The sequence below is a fragment of the Heterodontus francisci genome, chromosome 9, assembly GCF_036365525.1.
Source record: "Heterodontus francisci isolate sHetFra1 chromosome 9, sHetFra1.hap1, whole genome shotgun sequence".
Taxonomy (NCBI): domain Eukaryota; kingdom Metazoa; phylum Chordata; class Chondrichthyes; order Heterodontiformes; family Heterodontidae; genus Heterodontus; species Heterodontus francisci.
The window spans coordinates 38,934,818-38,953,930 of NC_090379.1; positions in this window are offsets into that span (position 1 = coordinate 38,934,818).

The following is a 19,113-nucleotide window of genomic DNA, read 5'->3' on the forward strand; positions in this document are numbered from 1 at the left end:
TGTAGTTTACATTCAGTGCAAAGAAGTAATACTTAACAAAGACAATAGTCACAGTCTGTTCCACAGAACCTTAGCGGTAGCCCTCTGAGTGACTGTGGCGCGGTCTCTCATTCTCTTGCTGTGTTCTGTTGACTGAAGATTCTCTTCTTTCTTCCCCTGGATTTTTTGTGCTGCTTCTCATGTTCAATAGCTGTTCCCATACCCTTTTTCTCTTTGAGCCCGTGTGGCAACTGACAATCGCCTAGGCTATATCGCTCATTCTGTTTAATCATCTTTTTAAAAAAACTTTAACATTAAATTTATGTTTAATTTTCTGGTATCACTTTGTTCCTTTTCTTGCAACTTAGTTATTCCTTATCTAGAAATTTCATACAAACAGTTGTTACATGAGTTACAGCAATGTCTTTTACTCTACTGATAACAGATCTTAGAAGCTTTAAACCTTCTGTTTTAATTGTAACTCAGTTAATGCTCTGTTTTTCATTATCTGTTAGTTTCAAACATACCACTACATTCTTTTCCTATTTAACTCAAGGTTTGTTTTTCGCTGCCAGTTTTTTTGAACATAATCTTGGCTCAGCATTAGGCTTGCTTCTCAATCGCATACCTTGTTTAACTGAGTTACACATATTATAGTTATTTTAACAATATTTTAAAGCATTATTATTTATCATAATCACTTTTAATTAAGCTTATACATTTGAAGACATTACACCAAGCAGCGAACTATCTTACACCTCAGACTTCATAAAATTTCCTGTTGTGATTATGGACATGCTGGGAAATCTTTATCTAACAGATTTAACTCTTCAATGGCTGATAGATTTTTATAAAATGAATAATAAGTATGATGGAAGTTGTCTGTTGACCTCTGCAACTGTGAGGACTATTAACTTTGCTGAAGTAAAAATGTCTAAATAAAAGCAACTACAAAAAAAAATGAACTCAATAGAATTAGTTTTAGTTCACAGGATGTGAGGATAATACTTTTCACAGACTTCCCTGGATTTGAAAAGATTAACTAACTTCATAAATATGAATTAGGAAACTGATGCCAATGCTGTGTATCATAAAGAACTTCCCAACTTTGTAAATAAAGGTGAGCGCAATGATATAATCACCGATGCAGTGATATCAAGTCACTAATAAATACACATGGCCAGCATGTTCAGCTGGCGAGCCTGGATGCAGGCCATGTGAAAAGATGGCTCCTGGGCAGTCAGTTCCCTAGGGAGCTCCTCAATGTTCAGGTTTATCCATGGCCTTCTGCTGCCATCCGTTGCTCTTTCTTGCTGCTACATCCTCTCGTCTGCTGTTTAAGTTTCCCTGATTCTAACAGTGGGTGCATTTTTAGCCTACACTACAAGTTAACTGCTAATTTAAACAGCCTCTGTCTGCTGGTACAAATGCCATCCTCCGACCTTACTTTGTGAGCTCTGATAAAGATCTGGATAAGACCTGGATGTGGTTTCTCTCTCAAATCTGGCTTCAAATTCCTGGCTTCACTGGACATCAAGATCATGCTTCTGCGCTAGACTACATTGGAAATATGTAAGACTCTGCTTCCATCCTTAATCTGCTGTATTTCTTAAAAATTCATTCATGGTGTGTGGGCGTCGCTGGCCAGGCCAGCATTTATTGCCCATCCCTAATTGTCCTTGAGAAGGTGGTGGTGAGCTGCCTTCTTGAACCACAGCAGTCCGTGTGGGGTAGGTACACCCACAGTGCTGTTAGGAAGGGAGTTCCAGGATTTTGATCCAGTGACAGTGAAGGAACAGCGATATAGTTCCAAGTCAGGATGGTGTGTGACTTGGAGGGGAGTTTGCAGGTGGTGGTGTTCCCATGCATTTGCTGCCTTTGTCCTTCCAGTTGGTAGAGGTCGCAGGTTTGGAAGGTGCTGTCTAAGGAGCCTTGGTGCATTGCTGCAGTGCATCTTGCAGATGGTACACACAGCTGCCACTGTGCGTCGGTGGTGGAGGGAGTGAATGTTTGTAGATGGGGTGCCAATCAAGTGGGCTGCTTTGTCCTGGATGGTGTCGAGCTTCTTGAGTGTTGTTGGAGCTTCACCCATCCAGGCAAATGGAGAGTATTCCATCACACTCCTGACATGTGCCTTGTAGATGGTGGACAGGCTTTGGGGAGTCAGGAGATGAGTTACTCGCCGCAGGATTCCTAGCCTCTGACCTGCTCTTGTAGCCATGGTATTTATATGGCTACTCCAGTTCAGTTTCTGGTCAATGGTAGCCCCTAGGATGTTAATAGTGGGGGATTCAGCGATGGTAATGCCATTGAATGTCAAGGGGAGATGGTTAGATTCTCTCTTGTTGGAGATGGTCATTGCCTGGCACTTGTGTGGTGCGAATGTTACTTGCCACTTATCAGCCCAAGCCTGGATGCTGTCCAAGTCTTGCTGTATTTCTACACGGACTGCTTCAGTATCTGAGGAGTCACGAATGGTGCTGAACATTGTGCAATCATCAATGAACATCCCCACTTCTGACCTTATGATTGAAGGAAGGTCATTGATGAAGCAGCTGAAGATGATTGGGCCTAGGACACTACCCTGAGGAACTCCTGCAGTGATGTCCTGGAGCTCAGATGATTGACCTCCAACAGCCACAACCATCTTCCTTTGCGCTAGGTATGACTCCAGCCAGCGGAGGGTTTTCCCCGATTCCCATTGACTCCAGTTTTGCTAGGGCTCCTTGATGCCATACTCGGTCAAATGCTGCCTTGATGTCAAGGGAAGTCACTCTCACCTCACCTATTGAGTTCAGCTCTTTTGTCCATGTTTGAACCAAGGCTGTAATGAGGTCAGGAGCTGAGTGGCCCTGGTGGAACCCAAACTGAGCGTCACTAAGCAGGTTATTGCTAAGCAAATGCAGCTTGATGGCATTGTTGATGACACCTTCCATCACTTTACTGATGATTGAGAGTAGGCTGATGGGGCAGTAATTGGCCGGGTTGGACTTGTCCTGCTTTTTGTTTACAGGACATACTTGGGCAATTTTCCACATTGCAGGGTAGATGCCAGTGTTGTAGCTGTTGTAGTAGTTCCTAAAGTGTGGTGCCCATAATTGGACACAGTACTTCAGCTGAAGTAAGGGAGGGAGAAAAAGGAGACAGAAAGGAAAAGTAAGAAACTAATTAAAACTTTTAAATGTTAAGTTTAAAAATGTCTAGGAAGAATTTACTACCCGCAGGAGTCAGACCGTTGCAATTGTTCCTTTTCTGGACCTCCAAGTTTGAGTTTCATGTCAGGAACGTAAATCACATCATCAGCAGGGTCTTTATGACATGAAATACCAGTTCTAAATGTCTGCAGTAAGATTCATTCATATTTACAGCACAAATCCAGCAATTTCTTGATATTTGTCGGAGTTTGACGGCGAGCTCCTGCTTTTATGTGGCTAATGGCAGAGTGACGCAAAACATTCAGAAATTTGTGATGATTTGCGACTCATGGCGTAATATCTCCTCCTCACCATAAATGTTTGGGTTTTTTGCGAACTAATAATGGCGGGGGCTGTGAAGTCACCATTATTTTTCTTGCAATTTCTTGACCAGTATCTACTCTCTCTACCTTGTGCAATTATTTTTTAAATTTCAATCAAAACTAATGGAACTTATTCAAGTGAAGTAACAGAAGACATTTTGAAGCAGGTTACTTTTTGGCTGTTCCCAAAACTGAGTCTGCCTGAAAGGTTGACTTTAAACTTTTACCTTTAACACTAAAACCAACCTATCACAATCCACACACCCACTCCTAACACCAATTGTAAGGTTGTTATTAATTTAGCTCAATTACATTAATTAAAGGAAAGGAAACAAATATGTAATTATAATGTATAAAAGTAGGGTTGGAACGTTTTCTGATCAAAATAATCCCATGGAAAAATGGGTTTCATTACCAACCTTAGTTTTGTGTATATGTACATAGCACAAAGATTATATGCCTCAAATTGTCATTCTTTTCATAATTCCTGATCAGACGCTAATATGTTATTCAAAGATATAAAGGGGTGAATTTTAATCTATGGTGGTGGGGTGGGGGTCGCGGGGTCGATGAATGCAGGAGGTTAAAACATAACAAAATGCAGGGAAACTGGCAGGAACCCGCCCTGCTGACTTTCATATTTAATTGGTGTGTATTTCTAAGTGTGTAGGAAACCCTCATGGAACTGGTGGATCTGTGATTTAAATAAACAAAAATTCACCTGACTGAAGATTTAACACTGGATTCTGGCTTTAACTGCCAGCGCACAGGTTTCCCAGACTGTCTGAAACTCACCACGGTCAACCAAGTGAGATTGACAAGACTCTGAAATCAACAGGCTAGAAAGCCTTTAAATACAGAGCAATGCTAGCTGCTTCTTTGCCCAAGTGCCGAAGGCTTTTGCTCACAGTACTTGCTCTGAAAGTGTGCTTTCACTGCTTTGGAAATGATTTCCAAAACTTTGAAGGTAATTTCTGCTACCTTGGATGTTTTTGACTTTGATCTGCACTTCACAGCTGTCAACCTGCTCAGAAGTATTGCAGCAACTTATGCAGCTGTACCTTGTAGCTCTGAAGAAGAGCAGCAGCAGCAACACCAACAGCAGCAGGACCAGCGCCAGCAGGAGCAACAGCTGACATCTTCTCAGCCACCTGCCACTTCACAGGACAGAGGGGATGGACACAGAGCTCCAGCTTGAAGGAGGTGATACTCCCAACACAGATTATACCGACAGAGGATCAGCTTTCTGGACATGACTGAGCAACTATGCCTCAGGAGGCTCAGAATTTCTTGGCAGGTTGCTGCTGACATCTGTAGCCTTACGGAACGAGACCTGCTTCCTAGTGGACCAGGTGGGCATGCATCAAGGTCACCACAGCCCTGAATTTCTTTGCCTTGGGCTCATCCTAAGATTTTGCTGGAAACATCTGCAGAATTTCACAATCTGCTGCGCACAAGAACATTGCCCAGCTGACTCATGACATGTTTGCCAGGGTTGCCAATTACATCCACTTTGCAACTAATGAGGCCGGTCAGAATGAGAGGGCCCTCGGATTTGCTGTAATGACTAAATTCCCATTGGTTCAGGGAGTCATAGACTTCACACATGAGGCAATTAAGGTAGTATTCGTCAGTTGAAAGAGATTCCATTCTTGCAATGTTCAGCTGGTATGTAACTACCAGGAAATATTCATGCAAGTCTGTGAAAGATATCTGGGAAGCTGCCATGATGCCTTCATTCTACATCAGTCAAATCTCTCACAGGTTTTCACACCTCCACACAGAGTAAGTGGGTGGCTCCTTTGAAACAAGAATTACCCTCTCAGGACATGACCAATGGCACCTGTGAGGAGCCCCACCACTGATGCAGAGGAAAGACATAACTGGAACCACATAAGAACAAAAGCGCTCATAGAGCAAGCTAATGTATTGTTGATGCTGTGATTCAGGTGCCAGGATAGATCTGGGTGCGCCTTTCAGTATGTAATGGCAAGAACTTGAGAATGGTAATGGTCTGCTGTGCCTTGCACAACATAGCCCCGCAGAGAGGACTGCAGTTGCAGGAGGAGGAAGGTGATGAACACTCTGCATCTTCAGAAGAGGAGGAGGAGGATGAGGAAGAGCAACAGAGGAGCAGGAGCAGGAGGAGCCTTGTCTTGGCCAAGATCTCTGTAGCCACTCACCTACCTGCCAGAGATGCCCACGGAGGACTTATACAGGCACAATCAGCTAACCTGAGAATGTGTAGCCAGATGGAACATGAACACTGAACCAACTGGGCATCCCCCCCCCAACACAAAGCATATCCACACTCAGTTATCCTTTCATCTCACTGACACCCACTACTCGCCTTCTACTCCTGTCATACCAATTTCATCAAGGATGATAGACACTGGGCAGGCAAAAAGCAACATTGGAGATGACTGGATAATAGAGTCAATGGCACATAAGCACTGACAATAAATTTGACACATAACTGACTTTTAGACACCCAAGTGATTTCTCTTGTGCAACCACAAAGTCTTTTTCTTCCTCTTCCTATTAATTCTACATGGTGCTACCCCTGTGGCTTCACCAGAGCTAGAGCCAGGCTGCTCATTCCCCTGCTCTGACTGCTCACATGTTCATGGCCAATGTCCTCTGGGTTTTAGAGCGGTTGAGGACCCTTCCAAAGACTGCCCCACCTCCACCTGTGCAGGGACACACACGGACACTGGGACAGAAGGCAGCATCTGGGGCTTTGACTGAAGGGGTTGAGGGGGGGTGGGTGTGGGTAAGAGCAGAGCCTTAAGCAGCATCCCCACTTCCATGTGCCATTTCTCCACCTTTCCTCTTATGGCCCACCTACACTTCCCTGCTAGCCAAGAGCTGGAGAACACTTTGCTGCATTTCAGTGAGGCACTGAATGGCCAAGGCAAGGCTTTCCTGCATCCATTTAAATTGGCAGACTGAGTGTGCAGGCCATTAGTGAGGGCCAGAATGCCCCTGCTTGCCCGACACGTCTGATGCTCCATACAGGTGGTCACTCTTTCCGTGGAGGTGGATGTCTGTGCAAAGGCCTGAAACGTCATAGTACTCCAATCTCTCACCAATGGTGCACCAGTGGGAAATGCGGACAGAACCTCACACATTTTTTGTTGCTGCTCCAGAATAGTCCCCTTTGTTGATGATCACCGAGGCTCAGCATCTGCGTCCAGCTGAGCAGAGCTTGGAGTGTCGTGTGCCCCACCACCACCGCCCCCCCCCCCCCACCCCCAGTCCACTGCTGTCCCTGTTTCCAACATCTGGTCCTGCTCACTTGTGATATGTGGCTCACCATGTGACAACCCACCTATCTGCCTTGGAGGACCCACTGTGTATCTGAGCTGGTGAAGGGTGTGAATAAGTCATTTGACGGCTGCTTCTTCAGAATGCACGACCTCCTCTGAGGACGCCCCGGCCTCCTCCTGCTCCAGCTCCTGCGTTACGCTTGAAGGACCTGTGGGAGATGAAAGACATGATGAGAACTGACAAAGGGAAAGGGTTCAAAGTCATCACTGTGCAGATGATCGTATTTCAGTTACTAGTGACATCAATTCAACATGAGTGAGTGTTGTGTGCCATTGGGCTGTGTGATATCTAATTCATCAGCAGGTATCTGGGAGACCCCCTTCTCTCCATCTCCCATGGCCATGCACTCTGCCATTCTGCTGATCTCCATTGCTTCCTCCTCTGCAGATGTCAAGGTGGAGCTAACTGGAGGGCCATCCCAGTTCTCTGTCTTTCCCTGGTATTCTGCACTCTCTTGTCCTGCAAGGAGGGATAGAAGAGAGTTATGAGTGTGGGAAATAGAATTTATTTTGAGAGGGTGGAATGACAGCATTAGTTGTGGAGGGTGACTGTGAGGGATGGGTGTGAGATGGCAATATGAGAATGGGTGTCAGTGTTGGCTTTTCAGATGGGATGTGAGGAGTTGTCTCAAGAGAGAAGAATTGCTGGAGCTTTAATGTGTGTTGGTCTGACAGGAGAGGGCTGGGGACGTCCGAATGAGGGGGTTGGCACTTGAATGTGCCATGCCACTCACCTTTCCTGCTCTGATGAGATTATTGAGACTCTTGTGGCACTGTATTCAAGATTGCAAGACCATCTTCCTATTGCTCACTCCTTCAGCCACTTCCAGCCGTGCCTGCTTGGTTTCAGAGGCTGGCCTCTTCTTCCATCCACTGGGAAGAGTATTTCGCTGTGGGCCCTTACAGCCCGCAGCATTACTTTCAGCGATGCCTCAGAGAACCGCAAGACAGCATTCCAACATTGAGACTCCATCTGTACAGTTGCTGTCCTTGTCCTGACAGTTGTAGAATGGATCCATTCTGACCCCTGCCAGAGGCCCATTAAATACTGAGGCTTGAACAGTCCAGTGTGAATTGTGATCACGCCTGCCTGCTCTGATTGGTCGGGAAACCGGAAGTGGTTTGCTAATGCCGTGGCTGAGTGAAAAAGCCATGGCAAAGCCGTCTCCACTAACGTTTGGGTTCCTGACGCGCTGCTGACCTCCCCTGCTGCGTGCCAGCCAAATGTTATAATTCTGCCCAAAATATTTGCATAGATTTAATACAGATTTATTTTTAAATCCTCAAACCTGTTTTAAAAGTATCCTTAATTGTGAGAAGCATAAAACCATTACATAATGATTCATTCTTTCTCCATTGTTAATCTTCATTTACAGATCATTAATTTTTTTGTAGATATCTGTAAAAATATTTTACATGGAACTAGCCACATTGTAATAACTCAAGAACATCCTATATTAAAGGCCTGCTCGGGTCTGCACATGAGACCCGACTCGAACCCAACAGAACCCCATCCGACCCCGAGCCCGACCCGGCCCAAGTCCTCCCATATTTTCCCACGCCCGACCCGACCCGACCGTCAGTTAACTTACCTTCCGTTTTTCACTTTGTTCCTTACCTACACAAGCTTAAAATAACTGTAGCAAAACCATCCAAAAAGTCCAAAAAGTAAATTAACATTAGACTCACTTACCTGATGTGTTGATAGAGCTTGTCTGACCTGGCCCGACCCGACCCGACCCGACCCGAGCCCAAATGCCGGACCCGGAAGTGCAACCTGACCCGAACCGAACCCGACACATGTCATCGGTTCCCATCGGGATTGTGTCGGGTAGCAGGCTTTTACCTATATGCCATGTTGTCATTAGATCAATGTCTATATTGCAAAAAGGCACAATTTGTTTTCATTTGAACTGCAGAGTCCATTTAGAATATTTTAACTCCATTCCCCTGTATAGTAGTTTATTGATTTTTCTTCTTGATGGGTCCACAGTTCAAACTAATTCTTCAAATCCTGTAAGTGGCTAGACAACAATTGTTTGGATTATAATAAATTGTTACTTCATATTCACAGAAACGAATTGCTTTTTAAAAGCAAGTTACGATATTTCTCCTGAAATCAGTGAGTGAGATTTTGGCCTGAATTTTATTCACGCACCGTGCTCTGTGGCCATGTGATTTGAACCCGGTGGCGTGCCCGCATTCAGCCGCCACCACCGAACCCCTGTGATATTACACACAAATGAAATGGTGGCCCGCACACACGGGGAGCATGTCGCGGAGCAGCAGCGATTCCAAACATGGTGGTTCATTAGCTAGGCCGCCCTGCGATGACGTGGAGGTGTCGGGCGAGCCATCCCCGGCAACGGCATCCGGTGCCACTGCGCAGGCGCTGGCGCCATTTTTAAAGGGTTTGGAGCCCCAAATGACTATTTCAATTCTTAAATGATCATTGCATATTACAGTTATAAAAGTAATTGAAAAACTTTTTCCATCCCCTCTCCCAACCATCCCAATAGCCTTAAATTTAATTCCTTGCCTGCTCAACCCCCAAAATACTTACCATGACGATGTGACCTTCCACCCCCGAAGTTTGTAAACTTTAACCCTCAACACCCTCCGGCCATTCCCCCAACCAATATGAAGAGTTTGACCCCGCTCCCCACACTCCCGCACTGAGAAAAGTACTTCTTTCCCCCCACTCCCCACAGGAGTTGGGCCTCATTTCTTCAGATGGGGATCTGAAGGCACGGCATTGCCGGCTGCCAGAATGAAGATCAGTGCAGCAAATCAGGAGGCGATGGGACCTTCATTAATTCGGGTAAGGTAATTTATTTAAATATTTAAATCATGATCTTGTCGCCGAGCAGCGGGGGTGCCATCACGAGGCCTCTCCACCTCCGTTGAAATCAGGCCGGGCCCTCTCAGCATCCGGGTCAGTGCTGGGCCTCATCCAGAGCGATCTTCATACCTGACCCCCCCTCCACCCCCACCATTGTTCCCGACGTCGAGGGTTCTATAAAATTCAGCCCTAATTTATTGATGTAATATCATTAATGCATTTTATTAATGATGTGAAACCTGCTCCCAGGCCTTCAATGTTGCTGTGAATCACCTATGAGGAGGTGTATGAGTGCAGGCTGAAAAGGACTGTCTCTTGTACTCTAATTTTCTGGTCCATCTATTGAGAAGTTCATTCAAAATGTCTGTTACCAGGCAATTTCTGACAAGTAATTTTAAAGCAAACATTGGTAAAATGGAGAATTACAGCACGTTAGAGAACACAACTCTCTTCTAATAAAGAGGTATGATGGCAAAAGTTGTCTTGCAGAAACAAAAGTTACTAAATAGTCTGTATTTGTTAAGGGGAAATTATTTTTGTTATTTGTTTATGATTAATTTTATAGTCAGCAGTGCAAACCTCAACTTAATCAGAAAAATTGAAATAGCTTGAAATATGAAATAAAACTTAAAAATGCTGGAAATGCACAGATCACAGAATCATGGGGATAGTTTTGACTTTGTACAATAGTGTAAAATAGGTGATAGTGAATTGGCAGCCTGTTTAACATCTCTCCTGAAATTTTATTTCCATTGACATTATTTAGATTTTTCAGCTCACCCTTCATACTGATTTATATTTACGCCATTATTTGTTCGAACATTGATCCATCCACGGTGTGATGAGGCCAATAGTGAATCAGGACATCCCAGCCAATGGATTACCCCGCAAACCAACCACATGGCACAACAAATAGGTGGGCACAGAAGCCATAAGGCAGATTGAGGTGAGGCACTAGGAGGTGAGCGAGCTGCAACTTCTGAAATCAAACCACATCAACTTTAAAAAGCTAACTACAGTTAAAAAAAAATTCTTTAAAAGCTGTAAAAATAATCTCCAGTGACTTCACTATCCTTTTCCACAGAACTGTTGACAGAAGATCAAAAGAAATGCCCTTCCAATTTTTGGGATGAGGATTTGTGCACTGTGTTAGAAGAAATTGAATATCAAGGGTAAGGACTCCCTGAAATATCAGCTGGGGCAGGGGGGGGGGTGGGTGGGTGGGCGGAGGGAGGTAGCTGAGGTGCTTAGCATCACATCAGACATGCCACGTACAACCAACCACTGCTGGAAGAAATGCAATGACCTCATCAGGGGAGACAAGGTAAGCATTCCCAGAGTTTCAATTTGGAATAATTTGTGCATTGGAAGTATTGGAAGATCAAAAGTCATCTGTCTCTATATTAAAGAATTGCTTGAGGTGCAAAGGGGTTGCTGTTCTAATCTATTTGCGGAGTGGGGAAGGTCAGGTGTTTTCAGAATTTGATCTACTTGTTTGATCAAGGCAGAATCCAAAGTGAAGTGAGTCATAAAAGTATGTTGCCATGGGAGACAAAGTGGCCAGTTGATGGATTTGACAGATTCACTCTCTGCTGAGGAAAATATATCAATTCCTGAAAAGAAGCCTGTCAGATAGCCATCTCTACCTCACACACAGCAACCCTTCTAACTCCTGCTGGGCAAGTTGTTGCATAATATGCTTGAGCATGCGGACTGATGAAGGAGTTGCCTTTTTGAAACATTTAACATTGCGTGAGAAAAGGGCCCTGCAGCTACTTGTGCCATGTGCCTGCACCGGCTTGAGATTGACACCATTGTGGTATCATCAATTGGGTTTCATTTGCTTGGTCTCCTATGCAGCGAGCCAACCAAGGATGAGAGTAAGTGGGGGAAATATAGATATTTTATAAATTCTGCATTGGTTCGAGAGGTTGGATGTGGAAATATTGATTCTTCTTGTGACTGCCAGTGACATAGACCGCTGGGTCAAATGACCTTTCTCCATGCTTTGTGTGGAATTCACAGCTGACATAATCCGATGAATTAACATGCTGCACCATTTTGACCTTTTATTCTTCTTTCTGACAGTTGCACAAGGACTCACAGAAATGAGGGAAGGGGGCCTGAGGTGGAGTCTGAGTGGGAGGAGGAGGCTGAGGAGGCTGAACCCTTTGGTGAGTTGGGGTTTCTATGGAGTAACTCCCACCCCCAAGCTGCACTGTCAGGATGCAGATATGGACGGGATGCACAACCATTGCAACCTTCCTTTCTACCACCAGTGAACAACCCTTCCTCACCAGCTCCTGGCTCCACCCACAAAAATCAGTATCGGGCCTGTGAGATGGGAGAGACAGCAATCACTCCAAGTCCAGCATGGCAGAGGGTCAAGGGAGCATTCATGAGATGTGGGCGCTGTTGGAAAGACCAGCATTTATTGCCCATTCCTAGTTATCCTTGAGAATATGGTGGTGAGCTGCCTTCTTGAACCGCTGCAGTCCATGTGGATTATAGCTTTTTGTAGTGGTTTTGATACAACTGAGTGCCTTGTCGAGCCATTTCGGAGGCACGTTAAGAACCAACCACATTGCCGTGGGCCTGGAGTCACACACAGGCCAAACTGGGTAAGGTTGTCAAGTTCTTTTCCTTAAAGGACATTAGTGAAGCAGTTGGGATTTTACAAATGTCCAGTCGTTTCAGTCACCATTACTGCCATAATTTATATTATATATATATGTTACTGCTTAATTACAACTCTATTTAACTTACTGGATTTACATTCCCCATGTGTTGAGATGGAATTTAAACTCATGTCTCCAGATTATTTGTCTAGTCTTCTGGATTATTAGCCCAATTCTTCTTCTTCTTTGGCCTCCTTGTCTTGAGAGACAATGGGTAAGCGCCTGGAGGTGGTCAGTAGTTTGTGGAGCAGCGCCTGGAGTGGCTATAAAGGCCAATTCTAGAGTGACAGATTCTTCCACAGGTGCTGCAGAAAAATGTGTTTGTCGGGGCTGTTACACAGTTGGCTCTTCCCTTGTGCTTCTGTCTTTTTTCCTGCCAACTGCTAAGTCTCTTCGACTCGCCACACTTTAGCCCCGCCTTTATGGCTGCCCGCCAGCTCTGGCGATCGCTGGCAACTGACTCCCACGACTTGTGATCAATGTCACAGGACTTCATGTCGCGTTTGCAGACGTCTTTAAAGCGGAGACATGGACGGCCGGTGGGTCTGATACCAGTGGTGAGCTCGCTGTACAATGTGTCTTTGGGGATCCTGCCATCTTCCATGCGGCTCACATGGCCAAGCCATCTCAAGCGCCGCTGACTCAGTAGTGTGTATAAGCTGTATTAGCCCAGTAATGTATCCACAATGCTACCAAACCCAGTTAAGGATGATCACAGCATAGGAGCAACTGGGAACAGGACTATACGGATACATAGCCAGTAAGGAGGATGACGCAGAAGCATCGCAGTTATCTCCAAAGTCTAGGGTCCATCGAGTGCCAGATGATGTTTCTCTTTGGTAGGCTGACATGACCGGTCACAAGCTGGACAACCTGTGCCAGGTTATTGACTGGGCACCTGCAGTTGACATGCTTGCCAGCTACTCCTCCTCTAGCATTGCCCACCAGACACTTATGCTGCCTGAGGGACATGCTGCTGAACAACCAGGAAGGCAGCAGTTCCCTAGGACACATCCTTCCACCCCTGTTTTTTTTCGAGTTGCACAAGCCTCGCAGGACTTGGCTGCTGAGGATGACCCTCCAATGATGCAGCCAGCAGCTGCCTCATCACAGGAGGCAGTGCCAGTAGTCACTTAATCACTCTTACCCGTGCCCCTCGGAGCAACATCTACAGCCATCCCAACTGACATGTCGGACTTGGAAGCCGCTCACATGGAGTAAAGGACTCATACATGGGGGAGGGAGGATGCGAGGTGCAGTGCATGTATGAGAAGCATGGACCTTTTCATTCAGAATCCACCTCCTCCTTTGATGAAGGGTCATCGACCTGAAACGTTAACTCAGTTTCTTGCCACAGATGCTGCCAGACTTGCTGAGTATTTCCAACATTTTCCGTTTTTATTCCACCTTCTCCTGCTCAGTCTCACCCTCAGCTCTTCCTGACGCTGCCTTCTGACTCCAGCACTCTCTCTGTGCATAGTTTAATATCTTATTTCTGGTTGCTTTTATTGCTGTTAAATTATCATCAGAATAAGTTATTCAACACTTCTTGCAATTTAAAAAATGTTTAATACTGTACATCATATTTACATTTTAAATGTTTCAGATTTTTTTGTACTATTTATAAAACCATGCACAACTATTTGATTGACTATTTCATCACAGTGCTACCACTGTTGCTGCTTACTTGACAGGCAGTGATGTAAGCATGTTTACTGCAGAATAGTTATTTACTGCCGGTAACATTTCAATGCAAACTGCTGTTAAAACAAAATATTTGCACTATCTATGGAACATACTAGAAGGATAACTCAATGCAGAGTTGCTACTGCTGGCCTTTGAATTTGTCCTTATTATATCTGCTGCATTGTTGTACAACTATGCTTCTTTATGTAGAGGGCTGTGGAAGTGTCTAAAGTAAAGGATAGGTGATTGTAGAGGAACATAGGAGCAGGAGTAGGCCATTCAGCCCATCGAGCCTGCCCCGCCATTCAATATGATCATGGCGGATCATCCACTTCTATGCCTTTTCTCCACACTATCCTCATACCCCCTTATGATATTTGTATTTAGAAATCTGTCAATCTCTATTTTAAACATACTCAGTGACTGAGCGTCCACAGCCCTCTGAGGTAGAGAATACCAAAGATTCACAACCCTCTGAGTGAAGAAATTTCTCCTCATCTCTGTCCTAAGTGGCTTCCTCCTCATTTTGAAATTGTGTTCCCTGGTTCTAGTGTATGGATGTTATTTGTATAGATTTCCAGAAAGCATTTTATTACGTTTTTTTTTGTTAGTTATTGGGATGTGAACATTGCTGGCAAGGTATTGCCCATTACTCATTGGCTTTGAGTAAGTGCTTGTGAGCCACCTACAACTAAGTGCTTTGCTAGGCCATTTCATAGGCCAGTTACAAGTCAACCACATTGTTGTGGGTCTGGAGTCACATGTAGGCCAGACCAGGTAAGGACAGTAGATTTCCTTCTCTAAAGGACAGTAGTAAACCAACTGGGTTTCTACAATAATCTGCTAGTTTCATGATCGTTAGTACTGAGACTAACATTTATTCCAAATGTATTAATTAATTCAATTTCTATTCCCCCAGCTGCCATGGTAGGATTTGAACTTATGTCTATGGAGCAGTAGTCTAGGACTCTGGATTACTAGTCCAGTAACTACCACTATGCTACCACCCTCATAAGAGACTGTTACCTAAAGTTCATGGAATTGAAGGCATATAATTGATTTGGTTAGGAAATTGGCTGAGTGGCAGGAGACAGAAAATAGTGATAATAGGCAGGGACTCTAATTGGCAGGATGTGACTAGTGATGTCCCATAAGTATCTGTGTTTAGGCCTCAACTATTCACTGTATTTATTAACAACTTAGATGGTGGGATAGAAAGCCACATATCCAAATCTGCCAATGGCACAAAGATAGGCAACATTGTAAGCAGCGTGGATGGAAACATACAATTACAAATAGATATTGATAGATTAAGTGAATGGGCAAAACTGTGGCAAATGGACTTCAATGTAAGCAAATGTTAAGTCATCTGCTTTGGACCTAAAAAGGATAGAACAGCGTACTTTATAAAGCCTGAAACTGTGGAGGTCCAAAGGTACTTGGGGGTCCAGGTACAAAGATCATTAAAATGTTAGGGTGGAATAGTCAGTTACTAGGGGACATAGGCTTAAGGTGAGAGGGGCAAAGTTTAGAGGGGATGTGCGAGGCAAGTTCTTTACACAGAGGGTGGTGAGTGCCTGGAACTTGCTGCCGGGGGAGGTGGTGGAAGCAGGTACAATAGCGACGTTTAAGAGGCATCTTGACAAATACATGAATAGGATGAGAATAGAGGGATACGGACCCCGGAAGTGCAGAAAATTTTAGTTTAGGCAGGCATCAAGATCGGCACAGGCTTGGAGGGCCGAATGGCCTGTTCCTGTGCTCTACTGTTCTTTGTTCTTTGTCATGAACAGCTACAACAGCATGTGATGGCCACGTAGGGAAGACAGCAATCCTATGGAAATTAATGAACCTCTCTCATTGCTTTGCAGGGGGCATGTTGTATTTAATGCAGTCAGATTCTCTGCAGAAAAAAATGGAATTTGTGACCTGTTGAATGCTGGTCCTCACAGTTCGTTGGACAATAATCAAAGGCCACCAGTGCCTGACAGTAAGGAACAGCATTTGTAGCAATTGTGAGCGATGCTTATCTTCATGTGACCATGTGGAAGGTAAAACGCGGCTTCAGGTCTTCACCGAATTATAGTGAAACATAGAAATATACAGCACAGTAGGAGGCCATTCAGCCTGTTGTGCCTGTGGAGGTAGTAATGAGTAATCTCCAGCCATGGTGCGTTACCCAACATGCCAATCCTGTTACTCCTTCTTCACATTGTCCATAATGATCAAAAACAGTGGAGTACACAGTGGCAGGCATTGCAAAGCTTTCATTCCCTTGTGTAGAAAGGCCCTGGGTCTTGAAAATAATCGCCTACCAACACTAACAGGACTCTGGATGCCAAGACCTCTAAGAACAATTTCCGGACTGCTGGATTTAGATTCCACAGCTGCACAGGTCCCTTTGTTGGCCTCGCAGGCTGAGTCATGTGAGGGGCATAAATCATGTCATTACTATATCAGCCACACAATTATTTTCCAGCGTTATGTGGCTGCAACAAGATTAATGGCACATATTTGCCATTGACTTCAACAATGTTTATGTGTCACACCTTTCTACATATTGTGAACACATAACATAATAAATGAAACATTTTCTTTTGAACTGCACTACCTGAAGTATCAAAAAATTATTAAAATCTTAATTTATACTTTCCTCTAAATTGGAATGTAAATATAGAATGAAAACAAGTAATTTAACTTATGAAGCTTGCTCTCGAAGTTGCATATTGTGTATTCTTCTTAACTTTTAATCTTCTGAAGAACCAATCACACAGATAATAATTGTAAGAAAGAAAAATCATCCATGTCAATGAAGTAAAAAACTCAAGGCTATAATTTTAACATTAAAGTAAATCCTGACCAGTTGCTCCTAACAGATAATATAGTCCCAACACCAATGAAGCCACAATGTCCTTTAGAGCACCTATCTTTATAACTCACATTTCTAGCCAGATGTGTGTGCATTTATTTTTAAACATGTTAATCATCATAGCATTTACTACTTATTGGAGTTTATTTCACACATAGTGGCGCAGTGGTTAGCACCGCAGCCTCACAGTTCCAGGGACCCGGGTTCGATTCTGGGTACTGCCTGTGTGGAGTTTGCAAGTTCTCCCTGTGACCGCGTGGGTTTTCGCCGGGTGCTCCGGTTTCCTCCCACAGCCAAAGACTTGCAGGTGATAGGTAAATTGGCCATTGTAAATTGCTCCTAGTGTAGGTAGGTGGTAGGGAATATGGGATTAACGTAGGATTAGTATAAATGGGTGGTTGTTGGTCGGCACAGACTCGGTGGGCCGAAGGGCCTGTTTCAGTGCTGTATCTCTAAAAAAAAACATATATGCAGGAAAAAATATTCCTTTCAATGTCTGGTCTTGCATGTGGCTTCCCAATTTTATACACATAAGGGAAGATTTCTTGTTCAGGAGCCTGGGTGTATTGAATTGCCTGGGTGCTGCTCATACAGGAAACTCAGAGAGGGGGATTACATGCTTGTAAGCAAGCCCAAACAATTTTCTGTCCACTTAATGTCTAGAAAATCATTAGAGCTGCTATATGGACATGTGATTGTCCTTTGCATGTGATCTTCCCAATCTTCCTCTTTTCTGTAAAAATATATTGTTTAAGAGGCTATTTAGAGGAACTAGGCATTGCAAGAATTAAATGACCCTAAACATTTTTTCTAGACCAGCTGCTCTGCAAAATGCCCTGCTTTTAGACTCAGACTGATGTATCAAGTATCCTTGGTATTATAAAAACTAATAGTTGATGCTCGAAGAGAGGGAAAAATAGATTGAAACTTAAAGCTATCTAGAGCATTATCTTTTATCTCTCTTTATAATTGTAGGAATGCGCTGACAACTTATGTTATTTGTTGGAATATAATCAAATATAATCCCTGTTATGACCAGGTGAGAAAGGGGTCTAGGGGTTCGCTCTCAGCCTTTTCCTGGTTTGGCCGTAACAGGAATTAATTTTTAAAACACCATTTTTTTAGCTTCCCCTTCAGCGAATCCTTGTTCACTGTTCTCCAGTTGTATTGGCAAAGAAATCAACCAGACAGGTTTTTTTAGATTTAAACAAGAAAGGTGTAAGTTTATTAACCTTAAATCTCTAATTCGGTTAAAACTACAAAATATACGCGACGTGACCATGCTGGCATGCATATGCAATAAACACACACATGGATAGAGACAGAAATGGAGAAAGAATTAAAGGGAAAGATTTGAAGAATAGCTGGAGTTCATTTACTGTTTTGTGACTTCGATGTAAAATCTTTGATTGCAGTTAATTCTTGCCATCTCGTTGGGGCGCAGTGCACACTTTCAAACTTGTTTTGATGGTTTTCTGTCTTGAGGCTTAGTTTCTTCCATGGGTCCCTGTCTTTGCATGAGGAGGGAGAGATGCTGTCTTCTTGAAATCCAGTTGCAGTCTCTGCTTTTCGTGAGGGTGGGGGGGGGGGGGTGGTGTGGGGGGAGAGATGCTCTGTCTTCAAGTTCAGCTGCAGTCTGTTTTCAAACTGCTCTGTGAACACAATTCAAACCAAACCTGGGCCAGCAGGCCAGTCATGTGACTAGCTCCTTGTTTGGACGAACCTGCTTGGTGAGGTTTTGTGGATTCTTTTAATCTTAGTAGATATCCTTAGTTGGGGGCTGGAATGCTGACTTTCACACATTCAATGTCTTTCGATCAAAATCCATTTGGTTAATTGAATCAGGGAGCAGTTCTATTGTCTTCTCCAGGCAACTGTCTCCCAGAATGCAAATGAGCAGTATGTTTTCAGCCACTGCTGTGATCTCTTTAAATAAGTCATCTTTTCAGTTAAGCAACAGTTTAAAATTAATGTTCTGTGTGATGAAATTAATATGCCTCATTCTTGGCAGGTGTGGGTTTACCTCACATCCCCTTTTACTGTTTTTCAGTATTAAGCTTTGCTAGGTTGCAGTTTAATGTTAAGTTTGCTAGACTATAAGTTTATTAGTTTAGTTTCTTGTCTCCTCTTGTTAGGACTAGGGAACGGCATGTTGCACCTCAGCTTTATTTACAGTTAAAACTCTTGTTGTCTTCAAGCTTCATCATCAACTG